A 23,429-nucleotide genomic window follows, 5' to 3' on the forward strand; every position below is an offset into this window, starting at 1 on the left:
AAAGGAAGTCTTTTGGGGTTACAGGAGACAGCTGTATTAGGTTCTATATCCTCCACTGATAGGAATCGTGGCTAAGGTCACCCTAATATAATCCTAGGAGTTTTCATTGTTCTAGATTTCTAGCTCAGCCCAGAGATAATCCCATCCAAACCTAGTTGTCTCTCCCAATACTCTTTTCCTCCATCTGTTGGCCCACCTCATTCCTCTTGTTTCCCCCTCCTCCCAATATCCTTCCTTCATCCCCCCCACCCCATGTCTAATCTATTTTCTTTTTCAGATGCCCTTGTTCTTAGCTTCTTTGGGTCTGTGGATTGTAGCATGGTTATCCTGTACTTTATGACTAATATCCACTTATAAGTGAGTAAATACCATGTTTGTCTTTCTGAGTGTGGGTAACCTCACTCAGGATGACGTTTTGTAGTTCCATCCAGTTGTCTGCAAATTTCATGATGTCATTGTTTTGTGTTTAAAGACAATTTAGTGTACACAGTTTATTTACAGTTTTGTACACATACATAGATCACTGATTTGAATGAAATACATAAATCTGTAGCAAAGTTACAAAAAAAAAAAGCTACCAAAGAACGCACAAATGTACTCTTTATTCCACCTTTCTGTCATATTCCTGGATCCTTCACCAATGTTACATGAAGAAAAAATCAAAAGCAAAACGAATGAAAAACGAGAATCAGAATCACTAATGTTATCAAGGAGGGAAGCAAATAAATTAAAATCTAGCAGCCATCAGCAAGTAGACAATGAGGACAATTCTGTGACAGGAAAGAGAAGGTTGCTAGAAAGCTGTAGACTCTCACTCCAGCAAAGTCTGCTCCTGTATGGAGTGCAACATAACTAGATCTTTTCCTGCTAAGGTAATATAGAAATGCAAATTCTTTTTTGAATACTGTGGAAAGGCAAATGTGTGTGTCATGGTAATTCTAACTGCCTTTTTCAGAGCGGGCCAGGAACACATCTGCAGGTTCTGGAGTGACGTATACTGTAAATCTTTGATTGGGATAGTGGAGACACTAGCAAAAGTTGGGGGTCTGGGGAGGAGAATGAACACAGAAGTACAAGACAAAGGCAAACAAGACTACTCTTTACCTTAGCAACACGTGGGTGGAATCAACTTCACTGCAGTCCACTCTTTGATGAGGCTTTGGCTCAGCTCCCAGTCTTGATTGTGTGACACAGTCTCCTATGAGAATACTCAGATGGTTTCTTCTCAAACAGCAAGCCTAGTTTTTGTGGTGGACCGATCTTTGTACCTGTGTCTGTGTGGGACGGATAACCAATCGCTATCTTCAGAGGAAGTCCCAACCTTTCCTTATATACCCATCCTATGTGTGTGACAGCATCTGTTTTCACATTCTGCAGTCCATATTGCTATCTTTTCATCTTTAGCTCTAACATTAACAACAACTCCACACACATCATCCCTGTAGTCATCAAAAGATTCTCCAATAAGGCATAGCAGTGTCTCTAGCCAAATATGATTGAGGTCACTTCCTCTCTGCTGCTTGTTCAATGTAATTTTAGCCTTTGTCCTCCTGTTTGTTTTTCTCTTCTCCTCACAGAGGCTCAATACCATCATTAAGAAGTGAATAGTCACAGCCAGGCATTAAATTATTAGATAACTGGATATGATTGTGTAAGAGCCCAAAAGTCTTCAACAGTATCAAACTTAGAGGTCAATTGAAAGATTATTTGTCAAGTTTTGCTTTTATCGTTTTTTTTTAACTTCTTTTTTTTTTTTATTGGATGATTTATTTACATTTCCTATGTTGTCCCCTTACCCCATCCCCCACCACCCCCTCGGAACCCCCAATGCCCTCGCCCCTCCTCCTTCTTCTCTGTGGATGTAACCTCTATCTACACCCCCCCACTCCCACCTCCCCACCCTCAAAATTCCCACCCCCTGGGGCATCCAGCCTTCATGAGGTCAAGGTTCTCTTCTTCCACCTATGCCCAGCAGGGCCCTCCACTTTTACATATTCAGCTGAAGCCCTGGATCCCCCCCTAAGTGCTCCCAGGCTGGTGGTTTAGACCCTGGGAGCTGTGGTTGGTTGGTATTGTTGCTCTCCTCATGGTGCCACAAACCCTTTCAGCTCCTTCAGTCTTCACTCTAACTCCTCTATTGAGAACCCCATGATCAGTTCAATGGCTAGTTGTGAGCATCTGCCTCTGAATATGTCTGACTCTTGAAGGCCTCTGAGGAGATATCCATATCAGGCTCTTATCAGCATGCACTTCCTGTCTTCCACATCAGCATCTACCTTTGGTGATTGCACATGGGATAGATACTCAGGTGGGGTGGTCTTGAGACGGCCCCTCCTTCAGTTTCTGTCCCTCACTTTGTCTCCATATTTGCTCCCTTGAGTATTTTGTTGCTCCTTCTAAGAAGGACCGAATCACCCTCACTTGGTCTTCCTTCTTTATGGGCTTCATGTGGCCTGTGAGTTGCATCTTGGGCATTTCAAGGTTCTAGGCTAATATCCAATAATCAGTGAGTGAATACCATGTGTGTTCTTTTGTGATTGGTTTACCTCACTCAGGATGATAATTTCTAGTTCCATCCATTTACCTAGGAACCTCTCGAATTCATTGTTTTTAATAGCTGAGTAATACTCCATTGTGTAAATATACCACATTTTTTGAATCCATTCCTCAGTTGAAGGACATCTGGGTTCTTTCCAGCTCCTGGCTATTATAAATAAGGCTGCTATGAACATAGTTGAGCATATGTCCTTGTTATATGTTCGAGCATCTTCTGGGTATATGCCTAGGAGTGGTATAGCTGGATCCTCGGGTAATGCTATGTCCAATTTTCTAAGGAACCGCCAGACTGATTTCCAAAGTGGTTGCACCATCTTGCAGTCCCACCAACAATGGAGGAGTGTTCCTCTTTCTCCACACCCTCGCCAGCATCTACTATCACCTGAGTTTTTAATCTTAGCCATTCTGACTGGTGTGAGATGGAATCTCAGGGTTGTTTTGATTTGCATTTCCCTGACGACTAAGGATGCTGAACATTTCTTTAGATGCTTCTCGGCCATTCGAGTTTCTTCCGTTGAAAATTCTTTGTTAAGCTCTATACCCCATTTTTTAATAGGGTAATTTGGTTGTCTGGAGTCTAATTTCTTGAGTTCTTTGTATATATTGGATATTAGCCCTCTATCAGATGAAGGATTGGTAAAGATCTTTTCCCAATTTGTTGGTTGTCGTTTTGTCCTATTGACAGTGTCCTTTGCCTTACAGAAACTTTGCAATTTTATGAAGTCCCATTTGTCAATTCTCGATCTTAGAGCATATGCCATTGGAGTTCTGTTCAGGAACTTTTCCCCTGTGCCCAAGTATTCGAGGCTTTTCCCCACCTTCTCTTCTATTAGTTTCAGTGTATCTGGTTTTATGTGGAGGTCCTTTATCCACATAGACTTGAGCTTTGTACAAGGGGATAAGAATAGATCAATTTTCATTCTTCTACATGTTGTCTTCCAGTTGAACCAGCACCATTTGTTGAAAATGCTGTCCTTTTTCCAGTGGACAGTTTTAGCTCCTTTGTCAAAGATCAAGTGACCATTGGAGTGTGGGTTCATTTCTGGGTCTTCAATTCTATTCCATTGATCTTCCTGCCTGTCTCTGTACCAATACCAGGTAGTTTTTATCACTATTGCTCTGTAGTACAGCTTGAGGTCAGGGATGGTAATTCCTCCAGAAGTTCTTTTATTGTTGAGAATAGTTTTCGCTATCCTGGGTTTTTTGTTATTCCATATGAATTTGAGAATTTCCTTTTCTAACTCTGTGAAGAATTGAGTTGGGATTTTAATGGGGATTGCATTGAATCTGTAGATTGCTTTTGGCAAGATGGCCATTTTTATTATATTAATCCTGCCAATCCATGAGCATGGGAGATCTTTCCATCTTCTGAGATCTTCTTCAATTTCTTTCTTCAGAGACTTGAAGTTCTTGTCATAGAGGTCTTTCACTTGCTTGGTTAGATTCAACCTCAGTGCCCTGTTGTTCTATAGAGGGTGTGTAATATAGTGCTCTGAGTTAGCAACCTCCTGATTAGACTTTGTTTTTTCCTCTTCTTCAGGGTATTAGTGGTAGGGTTGGTTTCCGTTTCCAGTTCCAGGTTCCAGTCACTGTCTTAGATCAATCTGATCGTGTGATGTCATTTTTTTAGTGGCTGAGTAATACTCTATTGTGTAAATGTACCACATTTTCTTTATCCATTCTTTGATTGAGAGACATCTATGTTGTTTCCAGTTTCTGCTGCTATGGATATAGTAGAGTAAATGTCCTTGTGGAAACTTCTCTTCTGTCACATTTAGTGTATACAGTTTTATGTCGAGGTCTTTGATCCACTTGGACTTGAGTATTGTGCAGGGTGATAGATATAAATCTATTTTTGTTCTTCTACTTACAGACCTGAAGTTAGACCAATATCATTTGTGGAAGATGCTTTTTCCTATTATATAATTTTGGCTTCTTTGTCAAAAATCAATTGTCCATCAGTGTGTAGGTTTACATCTGGTTTTCAATTTGATTTGCTTGGTCAACATGTCTGTTTTTATGCCAGTACCATGTGTTCTTTTTTTTTTATTATTATTGCTCTGTAGTACAATTTGAAATCAGGGATGGTGATACTTTCAGAAGTTCTTTTACAGTATAAGACACAAGAGTCACCTTCATTTCTAAACCACACAAAGACTCAACCAAGAAATTATGAAGGTGACTGCTGTGTGATTTAGATGTCAAGTTGACTATAGCTTCATAAAATAAATTTGGAAATATTCTTTCTGTTTCCATTTTGTGGAATAATTTGAGAATCGTTGACATTAGCTCTTCTTTAAATGTCTTAAAGAATTCTGCACTAAAACATTTTGACCCTGGACCTCTCTTGTGGTTAAGAGACTTTAAATTACTGCTTCTATTTCATTAGGGGGTATAGGTATATTTAGATTGTTTACCTGATCTTGATTTAGCTTGATAAATGATGTCTTTCAAGAAAATGATCCATTTTGTTTAGATTTTCCAACTATTTCGCATGCAGGTTTTTGAAGTGAGAATGAATGATTCTTTGGATTTCCTCAGTATCTGTTGTTATACGCCTCTTTTAATTTCCGATTTTATTAGTTTGGATATTTTTTCTCTTTTAGTTAGTTTGGCTAAGGGTTTGTTTATTTTGTTGATTTTCTCAAAGAACCAGCTCTTAGTTTCACTGATTTGTTGTGTCATTCTCTTTGTTTCTTTTTTATTGATTTCAGCCCTAAATTTAATTATTTCTTGCCATCTATTCCTCTTGGGTGTGATTGCTTCTTTTTGTTCTAGAGCTTTCAGATATGCTGTTAAGTTGTTAATATGAGATCTCTCCAAATTTTTATGAAGGTTTTTAGTCCTATGAACTTTCCTCTTAGCATTGCTTTTATTGTGTCCCATAAGCTTGGGTATATTGTATATTCATATTCATCGAATTCTAGAAAGTCTTTAATTTCTTTCTTTGATTTTTCCCTGAAAAAGTGGTCAATGAGTAGAGAGTCGTTCACTTTCAATGAATTTGTAGGATTTCTGTTGTTTCTCTTGTTGAAGTCCAGTTTTATTCCATGGTTGTTTGATAAATTATAGGGAGTTATTTCAATTTTCTTGTATCTATCTGTTGGGACTTGTACTTGTTGGGACTTGCTGTGAGGTACTGAGAAGAAGGTATATTCTTTTGTATTTGAGTGAAATGTTCTTTCAGATCTCTTTGAGTCAACCATCTGTTAGTTTCATTATTTTTCTGTTTAGTTTCTGTCTGGATGGCCTGTGCGTTGGTGAGAGGTGGGTGTTGAAGTCTCCCACAATTGATGTGTGGGATTCAATGTATGATTTAAGCTTTAGTAATGTTTCTTTTACAAATGTAGATGCCCTTGCATTTGGAGCATAGATATTCAGAATTGAGATGTCCTCTTGGGGGATTCTTTTCCCCTGACTATTATGGATCCCAGATTCTGCTTCATTCTTCTAGACTCTGCTTCATTTTTCCAGCCGTGTGTGAAGTGGCACCTGGACACTCTGAGAGGGAGGAAACGAAGGATGCAGAACCACACCCAGACCCTGACAGGCATGCCACAGAGATGTGTTTCTTGTATGCAGCACAATAATGGATTCAATTTTTACATCCATTCTAATAGTTTCTGTCTCTTTATTGGAAAATTAAGTTCATTGATATTGAGATATATTAAAGACTAATGATTGTTAATTCCTGTTATTATGAATATCAGTGGTAGTACTGTGTGTGTGTGCGTGCATGTACATGCATGTGTGTGTGTATGTGTATTTTTCTTCTTTTGGATTTACTGGTGTGACTTTATTTGCTGTGGTTTTTTGGGTATAGTTAATCTCCTTAAGTTGGAGTTTCATTGTAGTATCTTGGGTGGGGCTAAATTTGAAGATAGATAACTGTTTAAATTTTGTTTTAACATGAAATATCTTGTTTACTTCATCTACAGTGATTGAAAGTTTTGCTGGGAATAGTAGTCTGGACTGGCATCTCTGGTCTCTTACACACTCCAAATCATCTGCCCAGGCCCTTGTGGCTTTTAAAGTCTTGTCATTCCAATAGGTGTGCTTTGTTATGTTGCTTAACCGGTTCCCTTTAGACTTTAATATTCTTTCTTCATAAGGTTAGATTTAAAGTCATCTGCTTGTGATCCAGCTGTGTTAGGGTTTCCAGGGCTTGCTTTAATATGATAGCTGAGCCATCGTGATGCCACATTGGCTGTTGTTGATTGTGTTTTTATGCTGGCCTTTAGACATTTGATTGCCACTGGTGCCCACAGGCCTGCAAAGAAAGCTGGCAGAGTTCTGGCTCAAAAATAGGAAGCAGAGGACAGGGTTCAGTTCACCTTGGCTGGGCATACCCTGGGAGGGCCCAGCAGGCAGGGCATGCTTCTAAGTTTATTGTTTATATTTAGCATTTTAAATTTTTTATTTTTATTAAATTGTTTTCATATAACATACTTTGGTCATATTATTTCCATGCCTCAATTCCTATCAGATCCTATCCATCTCCTTATCTACTCAACTTCAGATCTTGTTCTCTCTCTCTTCTCCAAAACAAAAAATAAACAATACAAAACCAGAAAAACCAAAACAAACAAACAAAACACCAATAAGATACAGTGTACTAAAATGAAACAAAACACCCTCAAAAATCACAGATTTTGTTTATGTAGGTCAACTATTTTTGGCCATAAGACTTGCCTTGGAATGTGATTGAAATAGCTAGTTTCACTACAATGGAAATAATTGTAAAAAACCAAACCAAACCAAACAAAACAAAAAACAGATTCTTTTCCTTTATAAGCAAATATCAATTGAAAATAACTTCTTAGTCAGGGGTGGGACTTTGTGTTCATTTCCTCTTCTCCATGCCTGGATTTTGTCTCATTCCTGAACTTACTCAGGTCTTATGTGTGCGGTCACAGCCTCTGAGTTCATACATGTTCAGCCCAGTTGTATCTCTCAGATGTTGGTTCCTTGAAGGCATCCACTACATCTGGTTCTTCCAGTTTTTTAGCCTCCTTTGCCTCTCTTTCTCATATGTCTCAGAGCCTTCAGGGATTTGATAAAAACATCTTACTTGATAAATGTTTTGTGGAAGTCAGACAAAACACTTTATCAAGATACCTCTCTGTCTTTAAAATGCCTGAGTTCAAATGGCTGAGCATCAACAACTCTTTTAGAAAATATCTTTTTAAGGCTGACTTTCTTCTCATTTTGAGATATTTATACCTTTGTGTACTTTTCTTCTGCTCAGCCTCTGTCCCTCGGTTGCCTATACCGCTTGCCAGTATCTGACCAATTTGCAGAACGTATTTGTAAGGACGTCACCTAGTCTTTGGAAATGCCATTTCCAACACTAACTTACTATTAGAAGAAGGCTTTGAAAATGGAAAGAAAGGTCACGAAAGCATTCTGTCAGGAGGTGGCTCTTAAGTCAGCTTCTTTCACTCTGAACAGCAAGGAACTGTGACCTGCTAGAATTACATTCTAGTGATGATTGTCATATAAGACAACATTAAATGATCTGTTCAGTCAGTAATATTTACTTTCAAAATGTAGTTGGTGCTATGCATAATTGTACTGTAGAACTGTCTAGTGCTATTCATAGAAATGCATCTAATCTCTGGTCACCTATTCAAATTTTATTGTCTGGTTTCTTTTTCCTTTTGTGAAGTCCATATGACTAGCTTTGGTCTATACAATTGTGAATAAAAGTAACATGAGTCCCTGTGGGGCCAGAACGTATAACTGTCAGAGTTAGACCTTTATGAACTGTCTTTCCTGATGCCACAGTGATTGACAGTTTTCCAGGATATGGCTGCACTGTCTACCAGACTCCTGTCTGAGAGTCAGATAAAAGCAAAATCCTCCACTGGTCTGACCTGAACATACAGAACAAGCAAAATAGCAAACATTATGTTAGACCTAATAGTGCCAGGCTTGCTTATTACTGAAACATGAACAATCCTATGTCAACTCACGGAAACCTCCAGCTATTCATAGCAACCATGTGGTAAAAGATGAGAACAAACTCTAGCAAGCTATCTCCAGACCTCACACAGGCAGTAACATGAATATATAAAGAATTACACATAAAAATGGGTGATTCTCAAAGAGAAAACAGGTAAGGGTTAGGTGACATTTCCAAAAATTGGGTGCTTGAATCCTAGTGCTGAAGCTCAAACTCTGAAACTTACATGTGTAGTTAAGTAAGCCATTGTTTCCTAAAAATTTGGATATTGAATTGGGTCATGCTTATGAATTTACTATTTTGCCACTATGAAGCCAGTACCTTATAATGAATGTCTAATGTCTTAAATTTTATGATATGATATAATATGATTATAACTAATACAATTTTTCTAATTAGAGCAGTGGTTCTCAACCTTCCTAATACTGTAACCCTTTAACACAGTTCTTCATGTTGTGGTGACCCCTAACCATAAAATTATTTTTGTTGCTACTTCAATGGCAGAGACATTGACCAACATGCTAATGAGACAAAGTGCCAGTTTCATAAGACTGTGTGATGAAGTTCCAATTCTCAGCATAGAGATCTGGCCTATCCTGGTTTTGTATAAAATCATCTATGCATCTGTTTCTGGTGTTCCTTATTTGCCTTTCCCTATGTTAATAATAAAAACATTGGTGTTTTGAGATAGTCTGGGGGAGATAAATAGAAAAGGAATTATTACCTGTATCAAAAATAAACTCAAAATCAGCATGCAGGATGTCTTTACCTTGCCCCTGGAGGCTGGGACAGAGGCCAAGGCTGTAGTCTTGTAGGAAACCCACAAATAAAATTGGGGGCATTTCCTCTTTATTTTGTAGTGATAATATCAGTCTGACTAAGTTTATAGAAAGAAATAATATGCAAATGACTTTAGGAAGCCAAGAATCCAAGAACCTAGGTTAATCATTAGAAGTCCTGCTATATCTTACTGAAGACTATGAAAACAAGTGGGGCTGGGCAGTGGTGGCGCCTTTAATCCCAGCACTTGGGAGGCAGAGGCAGGCAGATTTCTGAGTTCTGGGTCAGCCTGGTCTACAGAGTGAGTTCCAGGACAGCCAGGGCTACACAGAGAAACTCTGTCTCGAAAAACCAAAACACCAAAAAACAAACAATCTTTCTGGCTGTAAATGAGAATTCGATCAATAGTGTTCAAGCTGGGGGTTGTAGCCACTTAGATGGTCACATATCAGATGTCCTGCATATCAGATATTTACATTACAATTCATAATAGTAAGAACACAATTATGAAGTAGAAACAAAATAATTTTATGGTTGGGGTTCACCAAGACATCAGGAACTATATTAAGTGGTCATGGCAGTAGGAAAGTTGAGAACCATTGACTTAGACAAACCCCAGGATATAGAATTTTAGAGAATAATTATCATCTTCATCACAGAATTCAAGGACATAAAACAGTTCAATGAAATTAAGGAAAAAATTAGGGAGAATAAAAGCATAAACAAATGACAAAGATAATGCAGGGCTTGAAAATGGAATTTAACAAAGGAATGGAAACATGAAAAACAACTTAATCTGAAATGAAGATTTGAAAAATATAAAAAACTAAAAGACATGAATAACCCAACTAGAAACTCAAAGAGAAGCCCAAGAGGTAGAATGAAGAGGGAAGAAGACAGATTATCAGGGCTCAACGATGAAGTAAAGTATCTAGACTGAATAAACAAGAAACATAAAAATATATAGAAAAGAAACATACTGGAAATGTGAGACACCATGGGGGGAAAAAGCAAGCCTTCAAGTTATATGCTTAGATGAGGGAGAAGAACCATGTTTACTGGCATAGATCAGTCTTTAATAAAATTATAGAAGAAAACTTTCCCAGTCTAAAGAAAAACACATCCATCCAGATAGTAAGCACACAGAACACAAATAGATAAGGCCATAAAAGAAAATCCTCGTGGCATGTTACAGTTATCAAAGAAAGTATATTGAATACTGCAAAAAAAAATACAAGTCATAATAAGAAAAACCTATCAAAATAACTGAATATTTCTCAGTATAAACTTTGAAAGACAGAAGAGCCTGGAGCAATGCATCCCAATTCCTTCAAAACCATGAAGTCCCACCTAGGTTTATAAACTTAGGAAAACTATCCACCGTAGTTGAAGGAGTGAGAAAGGCTTAAAAATGTTATATCAAATCAACTAAATGTAAAGAAGTTACAGGAAGCAATTTGGGGCCTGAAAAGAGGGATGAACATAACCAAGAGACTCTGGAAATAAAACAAAACCATACTTTTTAAAACACAAAGCTCCACTGAGAACCCACCATAATAGACTTTTATACCACAACTGGAAGCAAAAATACATTATATCCTCTGTAAGTTGTTTCTGGTCACGTCATGGTTATTATAGCAACAGAACAATGACTAATACAAAATCTGTAACACAGAATGTTCAAACAGGATGGCAGCAGGTGGCCAGATTAGGAAGCTGGCTGATCATGCTCTCTCCACGAAACAGGAGAGAGTGAACTGGAAGAGGGTCAATGCTATACACTCTCGAAGCCCATCCCACCCCTGACATAATTCCACCAGCAAGCCTCCTCCTACAAGTTCCATAGCTTTCCTAAACAGTGCACTAACTTGAGATCAAGGGCTCAACTATCTGAGCCTATAGAGAACATTTCTCATTTAGTCACCACACTATAATGGGTTTCATGAATTATACTAAATCATAACAGAATATACGATGAAACAAACGTTCCTTCAGCTGTGAGGAAATGTGTTTATTCCATCTTGGGTAATTAGGGCTAGGTCAACGTGAACTTCATGAAATGTAAAATAAGGTACCAAAGGTTATTTGGTAAAATAGATGGATAGTGATTTGTTTCAGAATATGCATCCAACTTTGCTTTAGTCTGATGCTTTGATATACTGATTAAACTATTTTTGTTGTTTTTATTTGCATACCTATTTATTTTTAATTAATTATTTGTTACACTACTCCCCCTCAGAGTTTCCCCCAACTGTGGCACATCAATTCTCTGCCAGCATCTGTGAGTCCTCTCTCACTGAGGCCAGAGAGGGCAGCTGTGAAGACTGAGCTGCCCATCTGCTACAGATGTGCTGAGGTGTCTTATTCCAGCTTCTTTATGTTCTTTGATTGGTGGCTCAGATTCTGAGAGCTCCCAGGGGTCTAGGTTTGTTGATTCTGTTGGCCTTTCTGTGAAGTTTTCCATCTACTTCTGGGTCTTCGATCTTTCCAACTCTTCCATAGGTATCCGCGACCTCTGGGTCTAATGTTTTGTTGTATCTGCTTCTGTTTCCATCTACTCCTGGGTATAGTCACTGAGAAAACAGTTATGCTAGGCTCCTGTCTGCAAGGATAATGGTATCATTAAGGATGTCAAGGACTGGTGTTTGCCCGTGGATTGCTTTCATTGAGTGGCCTTTCTTTCTGTCTCTGTTCTATCCATTTCTATTAAATGGGACAAATTTGGGGTTGAATGTTTAGTGTGTGGGTTGGTGTCCCTATCCTTCCACTGGGGGTTCTGCCAGGCTACAGGAGGTGGCCCCTACAGGTTTCCTGTCTCTATTGTTAGGCATCTCAGCTAGTGTCACTTGCATCGATTCCTGGGAACCTACCCCATCCCAGGTTTCTGGGTCTTCCTAGAGATTCACTCTTCTTCACCCTAAGCACTGCAGATTTCTGTTTATTCTCCTGGCTCACTGGTCCTCTCCCCTGTCTCTACCTGTTCCTGCCTCCCCATTCCCCTCCCTGTCTTCTTCCCATTACTTCTCTCCCTCTGCCTCTTATGACTAATTTTTTTTTCTTCTAAGTGAGATTCAAGCATCCTTGCTTGGGTCTTCCTTCTTATTTAACTTCTTTGGGTTTGTGGGGTATACCATAGACATTCTGTACTTGATGGGTAAGGTCCACCTATCAGTGAATACATATGAAAGTCCTTTTGGGTCTGGGTTACATCATTCTAGTTCCATCCATTTGCTTGTAAAGTTCATAATGTCCTTGATTTTAATAGCTGACTAGTAGTCCATTGTGTAAATGAACCATATTTTCTCTGTACATTCTTCAGTTGAGGAACATCTGGGTTGTTTCCAGTTTCTGGCTATTATGAATAAAGCTGCTATGAGCATAGTAGAGCATGTGTCCTTGTAGTACAGTGGAACATCTTTTGGGTATATGCCCAGGAGTGGTATAGCTAGATTTTCAGGTTGAAGACCTTTAGGTATTTTTGGTAAACCCTCAGACTGATTTCCAGAGTGAACACCATTCTTTTCAAACAGTAACTTTGAATTATAAACTGAAAGCCAGAAAATTGGTTGCAAATATCTAAAAATGCTATTCAACTATTTTCTTTTTTATTGAATATTTTCTTTATTTATATTTCAAATGTTTTCCCCTTTCCTGGTTCCCCACATCCAGAAACTCCTTATCTCATCCTCCCTCCACTGCTTCTATGAGAGTATTCCCCCACCCACCCTCTCCTGCTTCCCTACCCTCCAATTCCCTACACTGGGACATTGAGCTTTCACAGGACCCAGGGACTCTCCTCCCATTGATGCCCGACAAGGGCATCCTCTGCTACATATGAAGCTGGAGCCCTGGGTCCCTCCATGTGTACTCCTTTGGAAATCCATTAATGTAATTCACTAAATAAACAAACTCAAAGAAAGAAAACACATCATTTCATTAGATGCTGAGAAAGCATTTGACAAATTCAATATCCCTTCATATTAAAAGCCTTGGAAAGATCAGGAATTCAAGGCCCATCCCTAAACATAGCAAAAGCAATATACAGCAAACCAGTAGCCAACATCAAACTAAATAGAGAGAAACTTGAAGCAATCCCATTAAAATCAGGGACTAGGCAAGGCTGCCCCCTTTCTCCCTATCTATTATATATAGTACTTGAAGTTCTAGCTAGAACATTTAGACAACAAATGGTCAATCAACTATTTTCTAATGTAAGTTACTGTGTGTGTGTGTCTCTGTGTGTGTATGTGTATACATGTGTGTATGAGTAATATGTGTATGAGTGACGGCATGTAAGTCCCATGCCATGACACATATGTAGAGGTCAGAGGACAACTTTCAAGTGTCAGTTCTTCCCTTTACACCTTGTGTAAGGCAAGGCCTCTTCCCCACAGCATAAACAATGTCAGCCAGCTGAAGAGCTGCCTTAGTGTTTGCGTCAGTTTCCCTCCTAGCATACCAGGATTATAGGTGCTTTATGATATCTTGCCTGCTTTGATGTTGGTTCTAAAGAACTGAACTCAGGTTTTCAGGCTTGCATTCCAAGTGCTTTATGGCCCACTGAACTCTCTTTATCTAACCTTAAGGCAGGTTCTTAAAACTCCACACCACAAAGTCAAATTAAAATACCATACATAGCTAAACAGTGTTGTATGACAAAGCAAAATTGCAGTAGTACTATTTCTGTAATTTGTTTCTAGGGAAATTTAAAAGCATATGTTAAGTTCAATCTGTAGCTAAAATTATACCTAACATATTGTTATCAATTATCTAGGATTGTGGAAATATAATAATAAATAGAGATAATAAAATATATGGAAAATAAAAACTTTACTGTTTTCAGTAAGATATAGCCTAATTTTTATTTTCTTTGCAACATATCAACTATGACAAAATAAAGCAACAAGAAAGGACCAAGGTTTTTAGCCATATGTTACTCTTGTATGATCTACAAAGTTGAGAATCTGACTATAAGTAATAACTTTAATTTGCTGACATTGGAACAAGTTTTAAATAGTTTATAATGAAATTATCAGCGTGGAAAATGCAAAAGCATTAATTAATCCAAAGCAAAGAAGTAAAAATTAAATTATAAAAGATAAGAACAGCCAAAATAATCAATTACCCTTTAAAAGTTACATTTAAAGAGCTATTAAGATTTATGTTATGATAAGAAGAATAAGTTCAGATGTTCTATTTCACTGTAGGATTATGGTGGTTAATTTCATAGTGAGTTTTCAAAACAGCTAGAAGGGAGCAGTTCAAATGTTCTCACAAGAAGAAATGGTAGAGTGTGAGGTAGTGACCACACTTAAAGGGCTAGCTTGATTATTTTAGGATATACAGGCATAAAACCATCACACTATACGCTCCTCTAATATATACAGATACTATGCTATGTATATGTATGTATGTCAGCTAAAAATCTTGAAGGAAAAATTAAATTACCTTCCACCTAATCATCGCATAAAGGGAAAAAATGTCAGCATCAATAAAAACAAAATCACAGATGATTAGCTGGCGGGCCATGCTGGCTTATGTGTATATAATATTTTATAGAAATCTAGATTATTCTTTGACACCGATCCAAATTGTGAGAAAAGAATTTATCTAATCCTTGACAAAATGATGGAGGAGGAATATGTTACTACTTGAGCATAAAATTCAGTACCCAGTAGAAGTGCCTAATTAAGCTTAAGTTTTAGATTTTGAACATTGGACTGTGTTATTCCATATCAACCTAATTTGGTACTTATAATTTTAAATTATATTTTCTCAAAACTAAGAGTCAGAAAACTATACAAAGTTGAGATTCAGAAGGTTTGGATTGCCTCCATTGTCTGTTTCTTGAGAATCAAGACAAAGATGTACTTGATCCTATGATTCTCGGGACTTTGTAATTCATAAAAAATAATGATATTTTTGATTAATAGTATTATAGAAAAATTATGAGTAGGTGTTCTATATGGAAAATGCTGTATAATGTACCAAAATAGCAACATTTGGTAATTGCTAACAAAACATCAATATGCCACAGAAAAATGTTAACAGTGAAGCAATATGACCCAGAAAATTTATTGTTAATTCACACACAATGTTGATACAAATAGCAAGAACATGTTAATAAAGCATTTAAAAACGCTAGAAAACTATTAAAAATGTTAGAAAACTAATGATTTTCTCCTTGTCCTTACTTCAGAATGACACAAAAGATTCTGAAATGAGACTGGACAGGAAAAAAAATTGTTATGGCGTAGATAGTGAGGAGGAAGGGGCAGTAACATGGAGATGAGCTAAAAGATCAAGCATATCGCATATGGAAAAATTTCGCATGAGAGAAGAGTAGAAATATAAAATGTAAGATTCGATAACATGTGTAGAATTTTCCATTGCCATCATGCATAAAATTAGGAGCAATAAAGTCAAAAGCGTTATTAGTAATGAGGAAACTGGATTTTCAATGCAACTAACTGCTGAGATGATCTGAAGGTAATTGGTCATGAGAATGTTTAGCATTAGCAGTTCATTGTCTATTTTAAAAATTGCTTTGCCATAATTAAATTATGGAAAATCATTGTTTTATTACAGCACATTACTGTGTGTCATATTAAGGAAAACATAACTATTTGAAATAGAATAGGATATTTCTTCCTAACAATAACATCAGAATTAGAATCTACTCATTGCTCAATCACTAGCATTGACACACACCAGTCTCAGTAAATGCTTTATAAAAATTATGTATGTATGTATGCATGTATGTATGTATGTATGTATGTATGTTTGTATACATGTTTGGCCTGCATGTATGTCTATGCTACATGTGTGTGTAGCAGTGACAAAGACAAGCAGAGAGGGATCATATTCCCTGAGACTGAATTTACGCAGAGTTGTGAGCTACCACATAGGTCCTGGAACTTAAACACAGGTTCTATAAAAGAGCTGAGACATCTCTCCAGCTCCTACTCAGTAAATAATTTTTAATGAAAAAAATCACATATAACATGCATTGAAGCTCTAGAAAATTTCAAAGTATTATCTTCTTTTTTTTTTTGAGACAGGAGCCGTGGCTGTCCTGGAACTCACTCTGTATACTATGCTGGCTTTGAACTCAGAAATCCTCCCACCTCTGCCTCTCGAGGACTGGAATTAAAGGCATGTGCCACCACTGCCCAGCCATTATCTTCTTTCTGAAGAGCACAATAGAAGTATAAGTTCATTCTGGAGCAATGGCTTGTAAGTTAAAACCACTGACTGCTCTTTCAGAGCACGTGGGTTCAATCTCCACTCCCAGCACCCACATGACAGCTCACAAGTGTTTATAACTCCAGTCCCAGGGGATCTGAGGCCCTCTTCTAGTCTTTGATGGTACTGCATGCTTACGGTGCACAGATATACAAGTAGCAAAACACTCATAAACACCAAATAATAAAATAATGTTTAAAATGAGTATAAATATACTAATAAACACAATAATTATTAAAGAATATACAATGTGAAATAAATTTCATTCATGCAAAAAAACCAGAATTCTGTACTATACATTTAATATATTGCAAACTATAAGCTAAGTATTAGGGAACAGAAAGTACAAAATGCATTCAACAATATGTATAAATTATTACGGGTGTGAAAAAAAGATTTGAATAGTCTACTTTAAGAAAATTTTCATATATCATATGCCTTCACTTTCTTCTATAACAGTTGAAAACATTTAAATACTCACTGAATGCTATAGAAACATTGAAATACTGGACAACTTTTTAATGAATTGCCATTTGAAGAGCTTAACATTTAGAATTTTAATCAAAGTCTCCAAGCAAGAAGCTTGAGACATCCTTTTTTTTTTTTTTTGACAATGTTAATATTGTTTTTCTCTGTGCTTGAAGAGTTCCTATAAAAAGCTTTGAAGGGTAAAAGACTCAGAAAAGAACCAAGGGTACCTCTTCTGAGGTGTGTGGAGGAAGCAGAAATATAATGGCACAATCATATTCTTCTGTCCTTGCAATAATTGGTGTTTATATGCTTATTGTATGGTTTTGTGTACATTTGCTGAAAGAACCAGTTTCTTATCCACTTTAGCCACCTGACTCCTTGCCTATTGTCAGGAGCTTGAGACTTTGCTTTAACTATTATGGAGTAAATTAATGACAGTGGTATTTGGGCCATTTGGAATGAATCAATGGAGAAATTCAGAGATGGTTAGTTAGCATAATTATTTCCTACCTGGGTCTTTATGTTTTAAGAACTCACTGTTCTCTCTTCTTCCTTTAGAGTGGAAGAAAACTTATAGATGACATATTAAAAGATCAAAAACCAGATATAAAATATTCTTTTTCATTTGTGTATTTTTTAATCATTAAGATAATATAATATAGCTTCTTCAGTGATAAAACACATTATAATTTATAATCTAGGATAGTCATTTGAGCCTTTGAATTTAATTACCCTACAACTGAACTGAATTTATATCATGTCCAAATATTTTCTATGAGGGTATCAGTTTGTTGACTATACTTTAAAAAGCCTTTTTACTTGTAGCAAACACTGTAATTATTTTAAAGTTACCTAGTGGGACATATCTATTCTTACCCATAAAACAATTCAAACTTTGGAATATATTTTATGACAAGAAATACAATCCACATTACTTTAAGGGAAATTTTAGATGTTTGAGGAAAAATTATGGAATAGCAAGATGATTTGCTCTACTTAACATAAAATGTTTTGAGTTTAAGTAGAAACAGGAAAAGGTACATATGTCACTCTGTATATTATTAGGATAGAATTGGTAAATCTTTATTAAAGGGCAAGATCAGACTCTTAAAGAGAATTATCATCTAAAGTAAAGTAAAGTACTACTTAGGTGCAAGGAAAAGGGCATAAAAACACAAGAGCAAGCATAGATAGTGCAGGAAGTGCACACATTAGAAATAATCTCAGGGCTAAAAATAGGCACTTTCCTGAAGCAAATACAGAATTAATCAAAAGAGTGACATCTAATTACAGGGAAGTCCTGGGCTAACAAATGCAGAGGTCTAAGAAAAATAAGAAAATTAACATTTAATCTGAAAGGGTTAAAGTTTGCCATGATTATCTTGGAAATTGAAATGGAAATGTTCTTTCCTGGCCATAATGAATCAAACCCTAAGGTACAAAGCTGTTAAGGACCAAGGACAAAGGCAACTCAATAAAACCACATGGATTTTTTTCATCATTCCACTTGTCTAGAATCATACAGCTGAAAATGAGTTTAGAAATAATCCAGTTCAATTCCTCATTTCCCACATAAGAAAACTGACATACAGAGACATTATAAAATTTCCAGGAACCTGGAAATAAACAGTAAACTCCAGCTTAGACTGTCTGTCCATTACTGGCATGGTGGCCTGTAAGTCAGAGAAATGTGTCCAATCACATACCCAGATCAGTCTAGGCAGCTGTTTTCATCTTAAGAAGATAACTCAGTTGAATTTTATGAGTGGATCAGTAGGTATCTGTGTACGTGTAAAGGCACAAGCAGGGCTTTTCTAGACAGCATACTGGAGCTACACTTGACCAGGTTGTCTCAGTGCAAAGGAACCCTCCAAATGCTGTGTATTTTGAAATAATCAGAAGAAAGCTGTCCAGATACAAACTCCTCTACAGATGTTTGTTTGCTTATCTTGCAACATTCAACCTTTGTTCTTTGAAAGCAGTTTAAAAATGCTTTTGTTATTTTGATCTCTTTATTATGTAGGGTTGTTTTTTTTCACCATATATTTAAGGATTCTTTCTTACTTGTTATAGTATATCTGTTTCTTTGTGTATTTCTAGTGGTAATTGGCATTCTTAAAATGACTGATTTCTTCACTTTTGATTGATAATTTCATCAAGAGCTAGAACATGTATGAGCTGAACTATTTCTGAGATGTAATGAAAAATAACCAGTCAAGGGAAAGCTGCGAGTTGCAGTTAGAGAATATTTTACTGTCCATGAGGTAGTAATACAACGGGGAAGCAATGAAAGGTCATTTTTAAGTCATAATATAAGAGACAGGGGCTTAAAAATGTCCCACACGAATCATGTAAATAGTGCACTGAATTGAAAGAGGAGACAAATGCAAATGTGAAAGCGGTATACTGTTTTCTTTTGCTTTTAAACTTTGACCTAATTAGGCTGTATTATGAGAATTGACAGTAAGACAATGTTCTCAAGTTCAGTGCCACACTCTGCGTTAACAGTGGGAATGATTTCATCTAATTCAGTTTTCCCCCTCTGCAAAGTTTATGTCCTTGACAAAATTAATCACACCCATAGACATATCAGTGTTCACTGATGCAGTACCCTAACAAGCCTACATGGAAAATCCCTGCCTGGCTTCCTGTTTCCTCCCATCTGTCAACCTCCCATCTGCAAAAGCTTTCAGCTTTTACTCTGTTTTTCAGGAATGCTGATATGAGGTGTGAGAACCTGTGAAGGTACAGGATCCAGACCTCTCTGTCACCAATATGTCCAGGTTAAGCTGATGTGGTGATAAATTTCAGGAGCCACAGAACTTGTATTTTAGGGAAAAATATTTCTGGAAAGGAATTAAATACAATCTTAATAGGATTTTAATTAACATTGTGTGTGTGTGTGTGTGTGTGTGTGTGTATTTGTAGTGCTGGCAATAGAGGTTAGTATATTATCATGTTAATTGAGTGCTCTACCACTGACTTGTATCTCAAGCCCATAGATATACCCTTAGACTAAATGTTGAATGGAATATTCTCATAATTTCTCCCATGGAGAGATCTCTCTCTCTCTCTCTCTCTCTCTCTCTCTCTCTCTCTCTCTCTCTCCTCCTTCCTTCCTCCTCCCTCCTTCCCCCTCCTCCTCCTCCTCTTCTCCTTCTTCTTCTCCTTCTTTTTTTCTTCTTTGTTTATTTTTGCATCCTTAAATTTCTACTACATCATTCTACTTTGTTGTGGGATTTGAGAAAGCAGTTATCTATTGAAATGCACCAAGATATTATCAAAGATGTTTTCCTACATTTTATACTAGATACTATTTCTATATTGGACTAAGCTGCTTCTACATGCATCACATAACAATGTGGACCTGATCTAGAGTGCACAGGTTCCATGTGAAATGGCATACATAGCTAATATAATATATTTCCACAGAGAGTAATAAATGTAACATACATTAACCTTTAGAAGAAATCCTTTCTTTCCTTAATGAACATTCATATAAAATCATGCTATATAATCACGAGAGGATAGAAGATAGTAGAATTTTTCTTTGGCAATCTACTGTGATCTTTTTTTCCTTTTGTTTTGTAGTGATATCCACATTTTAGTAAGATCATTTAATTCACTATGTGGGCTCAGTTGTTCTGTCTGCTTGTGAGATAAGATTCCTCATAAGCAGAACCTGTTATTTAAAGAGACAAAGGCTGGGTTTGTAATTCAGTTTTAAAGTTGAATCATTGTTAAAAGTGTTGTAACTTGATTAAGTACAATTTATCTGTGACAATTGAAAGAAGGTTGGCTCCCCAAGATCAAAAAACTTCTGCTTTTCATATTTTGTTTCTTAATGGGTTATAGTTATGTATATCCATTCTCTTAGTAGTTTACAATGTTGATGTTTTATATACATAGAATGTAAATTCATCAAAATATTATTTTCATCCAAAATATTTTTTAAATCTTAATTAGAACTCTTTCTTGAACTTTATTGACTTTAAAGTTTAAGTAAAAACATAGTTTAACTACAAACAGATACTTCCACACATATATACATATTAAACCCACCAACATAAAAGAAAAAATCTACCAGTTAGATGAAAAAAAATTAATGTCTTTATTTAAGGAAGTTGATTTAAAATTCGGTAGCCCAGTAGTAAATAGAAAGGTTATATTTTGTTTATTTTTGTTACCTTGTGTAACAGTTGTTGTCTTGAGATGAGTTGGAGGGGGAATTGCTGATTTTTCTTCCTTGCATAAACACATTCAACCTTTCCTGTAACTATCACTTTTCTTCTTGAACTCACATATGTAACTGTTGAAGTCTTTTTCAAAGCTAAGATCTGCTTCTTTAAACTTTTACCTATTGATATAAGGGGAAGAAAGACAAATGATAAGAAACTTCTCAAGTTTAGGAGTTGGCAAAATGAGGCAGGATGCTGTGTCATCTGCGGAAATGTAGACAAGTTATTTAAGAGTTTTCTTTTCTTTCTTTCTTTTTTTTCCCATTTCCTTTTATTTTGAAATAAGTTCTTGTTAAGTTGAAACTGATTATTCTCAGTAATTTCCCGAGCTGCCCTCAAACTCAACACCTTTCTACCTCAGCCTTTCAAATGCTTATACTATGTATATGCACCATTAAAAACTATTACTTTATATTTTTATTTTCCTTTTTCTGTAAAACTGAAAAGAACAATTGTTTTGTGACTCGCTGTGCACTGTAAGTTTTGTATATGTTAATTCATTTCTCTGTCTCTCTTTTTAAAATTTTTATCTGTTGGAATTATCTGATCTTATTGAAGAGATACAATGGTATTAACTTGAAAACTGATAAAAATATCAATTATTAACTAAACATTAAATCTCTGCTACATCTAGAATGTACACATACACACATATGCACACACTACTTTTAGTACATGATATAGTATGCACTACAATTTTATTTTAAACAGAGTGTATTTTAAAAGCAGAGCAGCTGGGCCTGGAGAGATTGCTCAGAGGTTAAGGGCAGTGGCTGCTCTTTGAGAGGGCACAGGTTAGATTCCAAGCACTTACGTGGGATTTTGCAGTGTTCTGTAACTCCATTCCTGGGGGATTCATGGTGCTGCACAGATATCCTTGGAGGAAAAATCCCATGCACATAAAAATAAAGAAATCAATAAAAATCAAAAAACAAAGCAAACCACTGTATTTGGATGTTGTGTTATACACTGTGACCCCTGCTCCTTGTGTAGTTTGGGTTGAAGGATCAGTATTGGAGCTCAGCATGGACAACATAGCAAGGTCCACAGCTCCAAACATGGACAACATAGCAGGGTCCACAGCTCCAAACATGGGCAACATAGCAAGATCCACAGCTCCAAACAGGGCATGACATTGGAGTAATTTCCTCTGCATTATTTCCATGGCTCTCTGCCTCTCTGTCTCTCTCTGTCTCTCTCTGTCTCTCTCCATCTCTCACTGTCTCTCTCTGTCTCTCTCGGTCTCTCTGTCTCTCTCTCCCCTCCCTCTCCCTCCCCTCCCCCCTCTCTCCCCCTCCCTCTCTCTCTCCCCATCCCTCTCCCTCTCCCTCTCCCCCTCCCTCTCCCTCCCCCCTCTCTCTTTGTCTCTCTGTGTATGTCTCTCTTTGTCTGTCTTTGTCTCTTTCTCTTTCTCTCTCTCTCTGTCTTTTCTTGGTATCTGTCATGTCACAAAAACAGAAAGCGTATTTCTCCCATAAAAAAAACAGATTCAAGGTAGCAAAGCCCTAAAATGGAGAAGACTGGTGGCAAAGGAGGAATATTCCATCTACCCAGCCCATGGACAAGAAATAGGCTTAACAACCATCATACAAACCCAGTATTAACTGAGCCCATTTTTCTTCCAGGCGTTACTTATCCGGGAATGTCGTGATATAATGCTACACTCCTTAGAAACTGTCATGGGTTGTATCCATCTTCATACCATAGACTTTCTCTGGCTTAACCTTCTTAAGCAGAGCTCTGATCAGGAAATTACCTCTCTCGAATAGTCTCATTTTTCAGAAGATGAAGCTTAGGCATCTTTTTAGGGAATTAATATTGTGTATGATTAAGAGTCATTTCAAAGTCCTGATTCCTACACCTTACTGCTACATTTAAGAAAACAAAGGCCCTGTGGCACTGGACACTATTTACTGTTCCTGTTTATTTGTCAGTTCTTGTCCTCATATGACATTCAAATTTTGTCTTTGACTGAACTTGCTGTTTTCTAGAATTTTCCTTAAAATGCACAAATTTCATGACACCCATGCACTGAGATATTCTTTGATATTCTTAACTAAAATTCATCTCTCTCTTTACTGTGTCTTTAGGGCACATTGTATCCACATTACCACACTTACTTTTCTCTGTATACATGGGCACGTTTACTCTCCTCAAATGTATTCTAAACCTCC

General features: G+C 36.9%; 1 pseudogene; it reads right to left on the reverse strand.

Moving 5' to 3' along the window:
* Positions 1-1,164: 1,164 nt before the first annotated feature.
* On the reverse strand, positions 1,165-22,420 carry LOC114611528 (annotated as a pseudogene).
* Between the last annotated feature and the right edge of the window lie 1,009 nt (positions 22,421-23,429).

This window comes from Grammomys surdaster, unplaced genomic scaffold (genome assembly GCF_004785775.1).
Source record: "Grammomys surdaster isolate TR1022 unplaced genomic scaffold, NIH_TR_1.0 126115, whole genome shotgun sequence".
NCBI lineage: Eukaryota > Metazoa > Chordata > Mammalia > Rodentia > Muridae > Grammomys > Grammomys surdaster.